Below are 10150 nucleotides of genomic sequence, written 5' to 3'. Positions count from 1 at the left end.
ATCAAACATGGCTGGTTGATTGCTTGCACACACGGCCATAGTGCTCACTGGTCACTTACTTGACTTGCTCATCAAACTAAGATGTCAAACTTAGATGTGTTTCTGGGAATTGCAAATCTGGTCTAGATCTGGAACATCTTTGTTGACAAGGGTTTTAGGTATCTTTTACCTTTAAATTGTGGTGCTTTTACACAGCTGGTCGTGCGGTAGAGATTATACACTTGTTGCATTGTGTGCACCAAAGAGGAGAGTCTTTGAATAGCACTTGTTGCAAGCAAAAAAACAAACGCAGAAAATGTTTCAGTGACCCAGTGGGTGAGTACATACCAAGACATAACAGAATTTTCTCCAACCTTAAATAATTAAAAAATAAATAATGAAATAATTGATTTACCTCTAATATTAACCATAATAGAAAATGTAGGTATTGAGAAAGAAAAAGTAAAAAATCAGGTAAGAAACAAAAGCAATAAAAGTTCATTATGTTGTTCCAAGAGCTCTAATTAGATAGCAAAATTTGGAGTCTACAGCTGTTTTATTTTCAAATAATCTAATTGAAGACATAAGAATACTGAGGTTAGGAGGATGAGATAATGTCCTTGTTCTATCAATAAAGAATCAGAATTAGACAGAGGAAAGACAATAGACATTTAGTAAGATATACTTAAAAGTAAAAAAATAATTGGAGGTTGGGAAATGAGTGATAGTACAGTGGTAGGGCGTTTGCCTGCATGCGGCAGATCTAGGACGGACTTTGGTTCGATCACCCTGTGTCCCATATAGTTCCCCAAGCCAGGGGCGATTTCTGAGCACATAGCCAGGAGTAACCCTTGAATGTCACCAGGTGTGGCCAAAAAGCAATAAAATAAAATAAAATAAAATAAAATAAAATAAAATAAAAAATTGGAGGAGTCAGGGGTTTGGAACCATACACAGGGTGCTCAGAAGCTATTATTGACTTTGTTCATGAGTGGCTTCTGCATATACTCAGGGAACATATGTGATGGAATCAAACCAGGGGTGGCCACATGAAAGCCCTGTACTGTCTTAACCACTGTATTGTCTCTCTAAACTTTAAAATTTAAAAGCTTCTTATATTAACAAATTGCAAACAGTATTTTTGAAAAAGAAAAAAAAGCCTTCCAAAATGCAGCACTGTCATATTGACTCAACTCATTATTTTTTTATTTATAAAAGCTCAAGTGAAGACAGTTGCACTCACATTTAAAAAATAAAGTTCTGCCATAATTGAATAAAACCTTAGTTATACTTAGCCACACATTTTACTCCTGATTACATAAATATTCATAGAGAAACACCTAAGAGGAATAGTCCAAGTCCTAAGTTATGTGGTTTTTATTAACAGTAATAGAGATCAGGTGGGTAAATTACCATTGAATGACTTAAAATGTCTGGCCCTGACTTTTCACTATGTAAGTAGCTATTATGTATACTCCTGCTTGTTTTGATTTTGCAGTAAAAAAAAAAAAGTGTAACTGTATTACTCACACATACTTATAAAAATGTTTCTGTTTTTTAGTAATGCTAATTTGCTCAATAAGGTCAAATTACTCTGACATACTTCTTTAGTTTCTTTCATTTTACCCATCTTCAAATTTTTGGAGTACCACAAACCTAGAAATTCTCTTGCCCTTAGTTATGACATTGTCTCCAAGCCACGATCAGCAGCTATGATGTGCTGGCAAACTGCAAGGTTTTGAGGGGGTGGGAAGAGAGATTAAAAATAAGTAGAGGGGATACAAGGATTTGGAAGCTCTTATAAATTAGACATTTGCTCTTCAACCACATGAATATTTTGTCATTTAGAAATGGGAAGTATTCCTCTTGCTGGGTATTCCATGTTTTTGAGAGAAGATAGAAATCTATTTAAAAAAAAAAGATAAAAGAAATTTATTTTTTTTTCAATAAGACACGGTCTAGTTTTGAAATGTTGTAATTAAACTATTCTTGGTGATTTTGCTCACTGCCTTATCCACTACTGCCTTTAGTCCTGAAGAGTTTCTTGTGATAAATCTGCTGTAAAATTTAAGGATGTTCCTTTGTATGTAATTTTCTTTTTGATCTTGCTGCTTTTAGTACTTGATGTCTATTTATGGTTTACATCATTGTGACTAGTGTGTGCCTTGGAGTGTTTTTTATTTGTATCTCTTTTAACTCGTAGTCTTTGGGGGTCCAGGATGTTGGTGCATGCAATCATCATCTCAGGGAACTTCTCAGAAATAATGTCTTTGACTGTTGCTTATTTATAGGGGATTTCTTCCTGGCTCTCTGGGACCTTAATGATTGTTATGTTGTTTCTGTTGAATTTACCCTAGATTCTATTGTCATTTATTAGTTTGTTTTGAGAATGTTTTTCTCATTATCTGTGGAAGCAAATATAAACAAATGGGACTACAATGAACCAAGAAGCATCAGCACCTCAAAGGAAATAGTGACAAGGATACAAAGATTGCCCAGAGAATGGGAGAAACTATTCACCCAGTACCTATCTGGTAAGGGTATCTATCTGGTAATATTTAAGTTACATAAGGAACTGGTAGAGCTTAACAAAAAAAAAAGCATCTAATCCCATCTAAAAATGGGAAGAAGAAATAAACAGAAACTTCCTCAATTATAGAAAATACTTAAATCTGGGGACAAAGAGATAGTACAGCATTATATGGATGTTCGTTTAAATGCCTTGCTTGCGTCAGACTTCAAATGGACCCAAGATCCTGCCGGGAGTGATTTCTGAGCACAGAGCTAGGAATAACCCCTAACAATTCCAGGTATGGCCAATCCCCCACCCCACAGAGAAATACTTAAATCAAAGATTCCTCAAAGAATATGGCCAAATGGCATATGAATAAAATGCTACACATCATTAATCATCAGAAAGATGCAAATCAAAACAACAATGACATATCATCTCACACCACATTAAAAAAAGAACAAGAACAATCAGTATGTCATGGATGCAGAGAGAAAGTGACTTTCTGCTGGTGGGAATGTCGACTGGTCCAGCCTTTGTAGAAAACGATATGAATATTTCCCCAAGACTAAGCAATTGAGCTTTCCATATGATCCAACAATGCACCTCCGAGTAATATAAACTTGGGGCCCCAAAATACAATGCAGCAAAGGCATTGTGCACTTCTATGCTAATGTCAGTTCTATTCACAAGAGCCAGGATCTGAAAAAAATGCGACTGCCTGAGAACAGATGAGTGGGTAAAGGAACCATGGTACATACTCTGTGGTTGTTAAAAAAAATCAAGTCACAAAATTTGCTTATACAATGATGGATATGGAGAGTACAAGGCTGAGCAAAAGGAGTTAGAGGGAGAGGTATAGACATAGAATAGTCACACTCATTTTGGGGAAATAAAAATAGATTGTTAGTTAATACTATCCAAAGAAAATAGAGACAAAGTCCAGGAGGGCTAGTTCATGGTAGGACGTGTGCCATAAATATTAGAGGTGTGCAGTTATGGCAGAAAAGGTACTATTATGATAGTTGAAAATGATCTGTACCAAAACTGGGTACTGAAAGGAAATAATATGATCTTGATTATACACTTTCAGTTACAGTATTGCAAACCACAGTGCATAAAAAAAGGGAGAGAGAGAGAAAAAGAGAGAGAGAGAAAAGAAAAAGAAAAATGTCTGCCATAGAGGCATGCGAGGATTAAGGTAGGGGACATGTTGGGAGGGAAACTGGAGACATTAGTGGTGGAAAATGTAAAGGGTGCTATATATTGTATGATTGAAACTCAATCATGAACAACTTTTGTGATTTAATTAAGAATTAATTTTTAATAATTAAAGATAGCTTTTATAGTGAGATATTAATTTTATTCCCCAGCTCCCCTCCCCAACACATACACACAATTTTCTCATACAGTGGAGGAGCCAACATGATCTAAAATTTGGGGACAGAGTCCTTATTCAGACTTCTAAGCAGCAAAACACTTAAATCAAAGTCTCTAAGCTTCATGCTATTAACTCAGATGTTAAATAACAAAACTGGTTCCTTCAGTGTTTGCAATTAGGTGTCTATGGAAGGATTGAAAACATTATATTAAACATAATAGAATGTTATAAACAGGTACAGAACTTTTTTGTTATTTTTGTTTGTGGGCCACAGCTGTTGATGCTCAGACTTACTTACAGCTCTGTGCCCAGAGATCACTCTTGGTGTGACATGGGAGACTATCGGGATGCTGGAGATTGTAGCCACATCCAAGAGTCTTACCTGCTGGACTATTTCTCTAATCCAAAGAGAGCTACAGAATTAATAATAGAGCAAGAAAATATTTATTCATACTAACACTAGAGGAGTACCAAGGTGAACCAAATAGAAGACATTTTTTGAAAGAAAGATGTAATCTGTTTCATGACAATATGATGTAAAGATATATTTTAAGTTGAAGAAACAATTTATCCTTTTTTTTGTTTTTTGGACCACACCCTGTGACGCTATGCACTCAGAAATTGTTCCTGGCTTGGGGGACCATAATGGACGCTGGGGGTCTGTCCAAGGCTAGCGCAGGCAAGGCAGATAGATGCCTTACCACTTGGGCGACCGTTCCGGCCCCTAATTTATCCTTTTTGTTTGTTTTTTACTTTTATAAACAAATTTTGAATTGAATCATCATGAGATACAATGATAAAGTTGTTCATGATTGAGTTTTAGTCATACAATATCCAAAACCCTTCACCATTGAACATTTCCCCAATTTGCCTCTGACACCATCCCCTCCCTCCCACATGACTGCCTCAATAGCAGCTATTTTTCTTCTTTCTGTCTCTCTCTCTCATTCTTCCTTTTTTCCCTTTTAAACACTAGGATTTGCAATATTGTTACTGAAGTGGTATCATGAATATAACTTTTTTTTTCATATACTTTTTCAGCACCAAGTTCTTGTCCAGATTGATCCCCAACTTGTTGTGACAAGCTTCCTACCATGGACATCATTTGGTCTCTGATTAGAAACATCTTTATCAAGTGCTAAAATTTCATATGTTAGGTATTATTTTTGCCATCATCAAGATTTTGATATGAGACAAACCAACATAAAGTGCTATGCATTAACTTGAGTCTATTAGGGATGTATAGGAAAAGATTTGGGGAGGAGGGTAATTTGAAAAAGAGGAGTGCAATTGTGCTGACCTTGCAGGTGATGATGCAATTGAATATTCAGAAACAAATCATTTGGAGAAATGAATTTTTTTTCGAAAGGATAAAAAATGAAGCAATATGATGTCTTGTTGATATATAAGCAAAGAGCTATAACACCATTTAAGAGCAGAAGTAATTTTGCCATATAGTTTGGTCATTCTGGTAGAATCAAAACAAGACTCTAGCAAGTGGTCTAGTTGAGATGCAGAGACAAGAAAATGAGATCAGGGCCTTTGAGAGAAGAGAAATATGTGGAAAATACTGAGATATAAATTACTTGAACTGAATAATTCATGTGAAGGATGAGCTGAGGGAAAGAATGTTAATGACTCACTAATTCTAATATTGGATCACAATGTAGAGTGGTATTGTTCAAAGAAGTCACGAGTAAGGAGAAGAACAGGCTTTCAGGGAAGGTGATATATTCAGATTAAATGGTCTAAGTTTAAAATGCCTGTGGGAGTTTTTAGGTGTAGTCTTTCAATTGTCTAAACCTTAAGGATAAGATGTGAGCTGGAAATAAATGTTAGATAATTCTTAGAAACCAAAGTAGGAAACTTTGGTATATGTAATGAGAAAAACAAAGACTGATAGAATAAGTGAGAAGATTCCAAGAAGGAAAGAAGCAGTATTGCAGAGCTAGTAAACATCAGGATAAATCAAAAACCTTTATATCATGCCTTAATCCTCAGAGATAACTAACATTATGTTGTTCACATCTTCCCTCCAAAAAATTTGAGCAAATAAAGAAAGATAAAACATCTTTGTCCAAATCACTATAGTAGTAAAGTACTTATAATTTAAATGTCATATTTCAAAAACTCAACAATTTCTCCTGTATGTGTGATTCCAAAAGTTATTGAGGAAAGTGGACAAGCAAATTAAAGACTAAATTGGTTCATGATATTTGTGTACGTATGTCACTAGTAATAAAAATTAGAAACATTTAATTAGAATAGTGGATATGTAAGAAATGAGGTTATCAAATCCATGTAAGCCTTGCAGAGATTTTTCTATGATGAGGAAAGTTAATGTGGGAAGAGTTATGGTGAAGATGATCCTAGTTATTCAGTTATTTAAGAATTTGGTACTTTGGGGGCTGGAGAGATAGCATGGAGGTAAGGCATTTGCCTTTCATGCAGAAGGTCATCGGTTCGAATCCCAGCATCCCATATGGTCCCCTGTGCCTGCCAGGAGCAATTTCTGAGCATGGAGCCAGGAATAACCCCTGAGCACTGCCGGGTGTGACCCAAAAACCAAAAAAAAAAAAAAAAAAAAAAAAAAAAAGAATTTGGTACTTTGGTGGTTAAATAGAAAAAAAGAATTTTGGAATCAGCATAATAAATATTACAGCTGGTAGGGCAATTGCCTAGAATGCAGCTAGCCTGAGTTCAATTACCATAACCCATATGATTACCTGAACCATCCAGGAGAGATTTATGAGTCCAGAACCAAGAGCACACTCTGAACCCTGATAGGTGTGGCCCACAAACCAAACATTTTTAAAATGAATTTTACAGAGCCTTTATATTTATGAACCTTTAAAGCAGAGGACAACGATAAAATAATTTTTCTACACCTATGAATTTACTGACTTCTAGGTAGCATCAATTTGAGTTACTTAGGAACATGAAACAGAAGAAAATAAAAAAATTCAATAATTGTTATCATGCAAAACATAAATCATACAAAACATAAATATCAATGGCATTCTACAATGCAAAACATCAAACAATGTTCAGGAAAAAGTGAGATCTAGGCACATTAGATCAGATCAGAGGAAGCACATTTTTTGTTTGTTTGTTTGTTTGTTTGTTTGAGGGCTTTACTTAACAGTGCTCAAGTTTTACCCCTGGATTTGTGCTCAGTGTCATTCCTACTATTGCAAACCATGGTGCCTAAAATAAAATGAAAGAAAGTAAGATTGGGGAATGTGATGCCACCATCTTCTTTTCCCCCAGAGATTGCTTTATCTATACATGAATGTTTATTGTTCCATATGAATTTCAGGAGTGTTTGATCTATTTCTTTTAAAAAATGTCTGGTATCCTAATAGGGATTGTATTATAATTTTTCCAGGCTTTGGAAAGTACTATCATTTTAATGATGTTAATCATCCCAATCCACAAGAAATGGATGAAATTCTATTCCTTGTGTCCTCTTTTATTTCTTTTTTAAGCTTGTCAAAGTAATTTTTATACAGTATTTTTATGACATTAATAAAGTGAACCATCAAGTACTAGAAATCAATCTAGCAAGAGAAGTGAGATAACTACACCATGAAAACACTTTAGAAATAAATTGAAGACCTAAAGGAAACTGAAGAACATTCTATGCTCATGGATTGGCAATATTATCAAAATGACCACCTTACTAAACTACTATAAAGATTCAATACAACCCATATCCAAATTCAGACAGCAGTCTCCAAGGACTTAGAAAAATCAATTATAAAGTTTGTGTGGAACCATAGTCTTATTTCTTTGCACAAATTTTGCTACCTTTTCTTCCTGGACACTAATGGCATGAATGCTAGATGTTTTAAAATTCTTGCTGGAGTTTTTATACTTCACTATTTTTAAAATCACCTTTAACACTTATTTTTTCACATTAGATATTTCAAATTCATTTACTTTTACTGTGCTGATATTTCTACTTCTATAAACCAGAGTAGTAAATTTTTTATTTCACATACTTTATTTTTCAATTTTATCATCTATTTTTATTTGGTTTATTATTGATAGTTTTATTTTATTTTATTTTTTTGGTTTTTGGGTCACACACACCGGCAGCACTCAGGGGTTACTCCTGGCTCTACACTCAGAAATTGCTCCTGGCAGGCTCAGGGGACCATATGGGATGCCGGGATTCGGACCACCATCCTTCTGCATGTAAGGCAAATGCCCTACCTCTATGCTATCTCTCCGGCCCTATTGATAGCTTTTGAATTCACTAAAATATTACCTTGAGTATCATAACTATATTAACTTTTCTAAAATCTTGATTATTTTAATTAGGCTTAACATCTACTGATATTTCCTTTTACTTTGAGAAGTAATTGCATTTTACTTATTATTTGTATGTGAAATACTTTTTGATTACTTTCTGGATATTTGACTAGTATACAGTAAAATGCTTACTCTTACTCAAATATTCTCTAAAATGTTGATTGTTCTTTACATGATTGTAAACCAATTACAATCATATTTGTAATCAAGGTGTTTAAATAAAGATATTAATAAAAGAAAACATTTCTAACTTTATAAATAAATATTCTCTATTGTAAAAATGTTGATTTTTCACTTATTTTTTTAAGAAACAATTAATCTTGCTAACTATAGACTGCAAATTCCATCTCACCTTTAGAGTAATGATATCAGTAACAATTTAGGTTTTAACGCCTTTGGTACTTACCCATCTGTGTGCCACTTAGTGTCATTAAGGAAATGGACAGTGGTTAATATAGTAAAACAATTCACAAAGCCTTCAATATATTCCTTTGGCTCATTTCCATACTGTACTTGCAGAGCTCATTAGGCCATTTTCTACATATAGAGTCCTTTTCTCCTCCTCCTCCTCCTCCTCCTCCTCCTCCACCTCCTCCTCCTCCTCCTTCTTCTTCTTCTTCTTCTTCTTACTCCTCCTCCTCTGATTCCTTCTCCTCTTCTTTTTTTTTTTCTTGGGCCACACCCAGTGACACTTAAGGGTTACTCCTGCCTTTGCTCTCAGAAATCTCTCCTGGCTTAGGGGACCATATGGGATGCAGGGGATCGAGGATTGAACCCAGCTCTGTCCTGGGTCAGCTGCGTGCAAGGCAAGCACCCTACCACTGCACTATTGCTCTAGCCCCAGGGAGACCCTTTTCTAACTTGCAGCTTTCTGGGATAACAACATCCCATATCTTTTAGGGACCTATTTTTAACAATCCTTTAAACAGAAGTGATAGTATCACTCAGAATGTAACTATAGTGCTTACTTGGGGCCTGTCCATGAGTCAAAAAAATATTAAAGTGATAAAAAGTATAATAGGTACCACCTTTCAATTTTCAGACAATAGAAATAAATTTTTTCCAGCTCTTTTAGATAGAGTTTTTCTTAGTTTAGAAAATTCTAGGTCATGTTTCTCCTTTTGATTGTCCATACTAGGGCTGCTTATAGAATAGGGTGATAAAAAATAGGAGGGGGCCAGACTACAATGTGCACCTTGCACACAGCTGACCTAGATTTGATTCCCGGAATCCCATATATTTGGAACTTAGGGACTGAGTCCACAGGGAGAAATTCCTGAGTGTAAAGCCAAAAGTAACCATGAGTTATGCTGGGTGTGGCCTACCAAAACAAAAACAAAATAAACCCCCAAAAAATGTGAAAAAGGAAAAATTTGTTCTCTATTTATGTTTTCCAGTTCTTGCAATACACCATCATGACTGTGAAATAATCAGTTCAAAATATAAAGTCAGAAGACTTAAAAATCAGTGACTCAACTTTTCCAAAGTTCCAAATGAATCCCCTTTATTTAATAATTTTCTTATGTTCAATAGGAGAGATATAGGCTTTGATGGTCTGACTTAGTGATTGTTGGTGGAAGTATTGATGCGTTAAAAATATTAGTCCTTAAATAGCTTTCTGACCTGATTTATGAGCCTTGTCAAGTCTTAAAAAAAATGTCTAATTTCTTCTAAGTGCTCAAATGTATTATCACAGATTTACCAAAATCATGTTTCTTGACTCTGTCTTCATTTATTTCTTGATGGGAACCCACACCTTGTGATGGTCAAGGAGTAACTTCTGTCTCTGCACTCAGAAATCACCCTCACAGTGATTGAGGAACCTTAAGGGATGCTGGGAAATCAACCTGAGTTAGCCATGTTTAAGGCAAACACTCTTCCTGATGTACTGTCACTACAACCTCCTATCTTTGTTCTTAATAGACTTATTTTTAAAAGTCCTTCTGAAAAATATAAGACAA

This window comes from Suncus etruscus, chromosome 10 (assembly GCF_024139225.1).
Source record: "Suncus etruscus isolate mSunEtr1 chromosome 10, mSunEtr1.pri.cur, whole genome shotgun sequence".
Lineage (NCBI taxonomy): Eukaryota > Metazoa > Chordata > Mammalia > Eulipotyphla > Soricidae > Suncus > Suncus etruscus.
Note: the sequence above shows the minus strand (reverse complement) of the source record.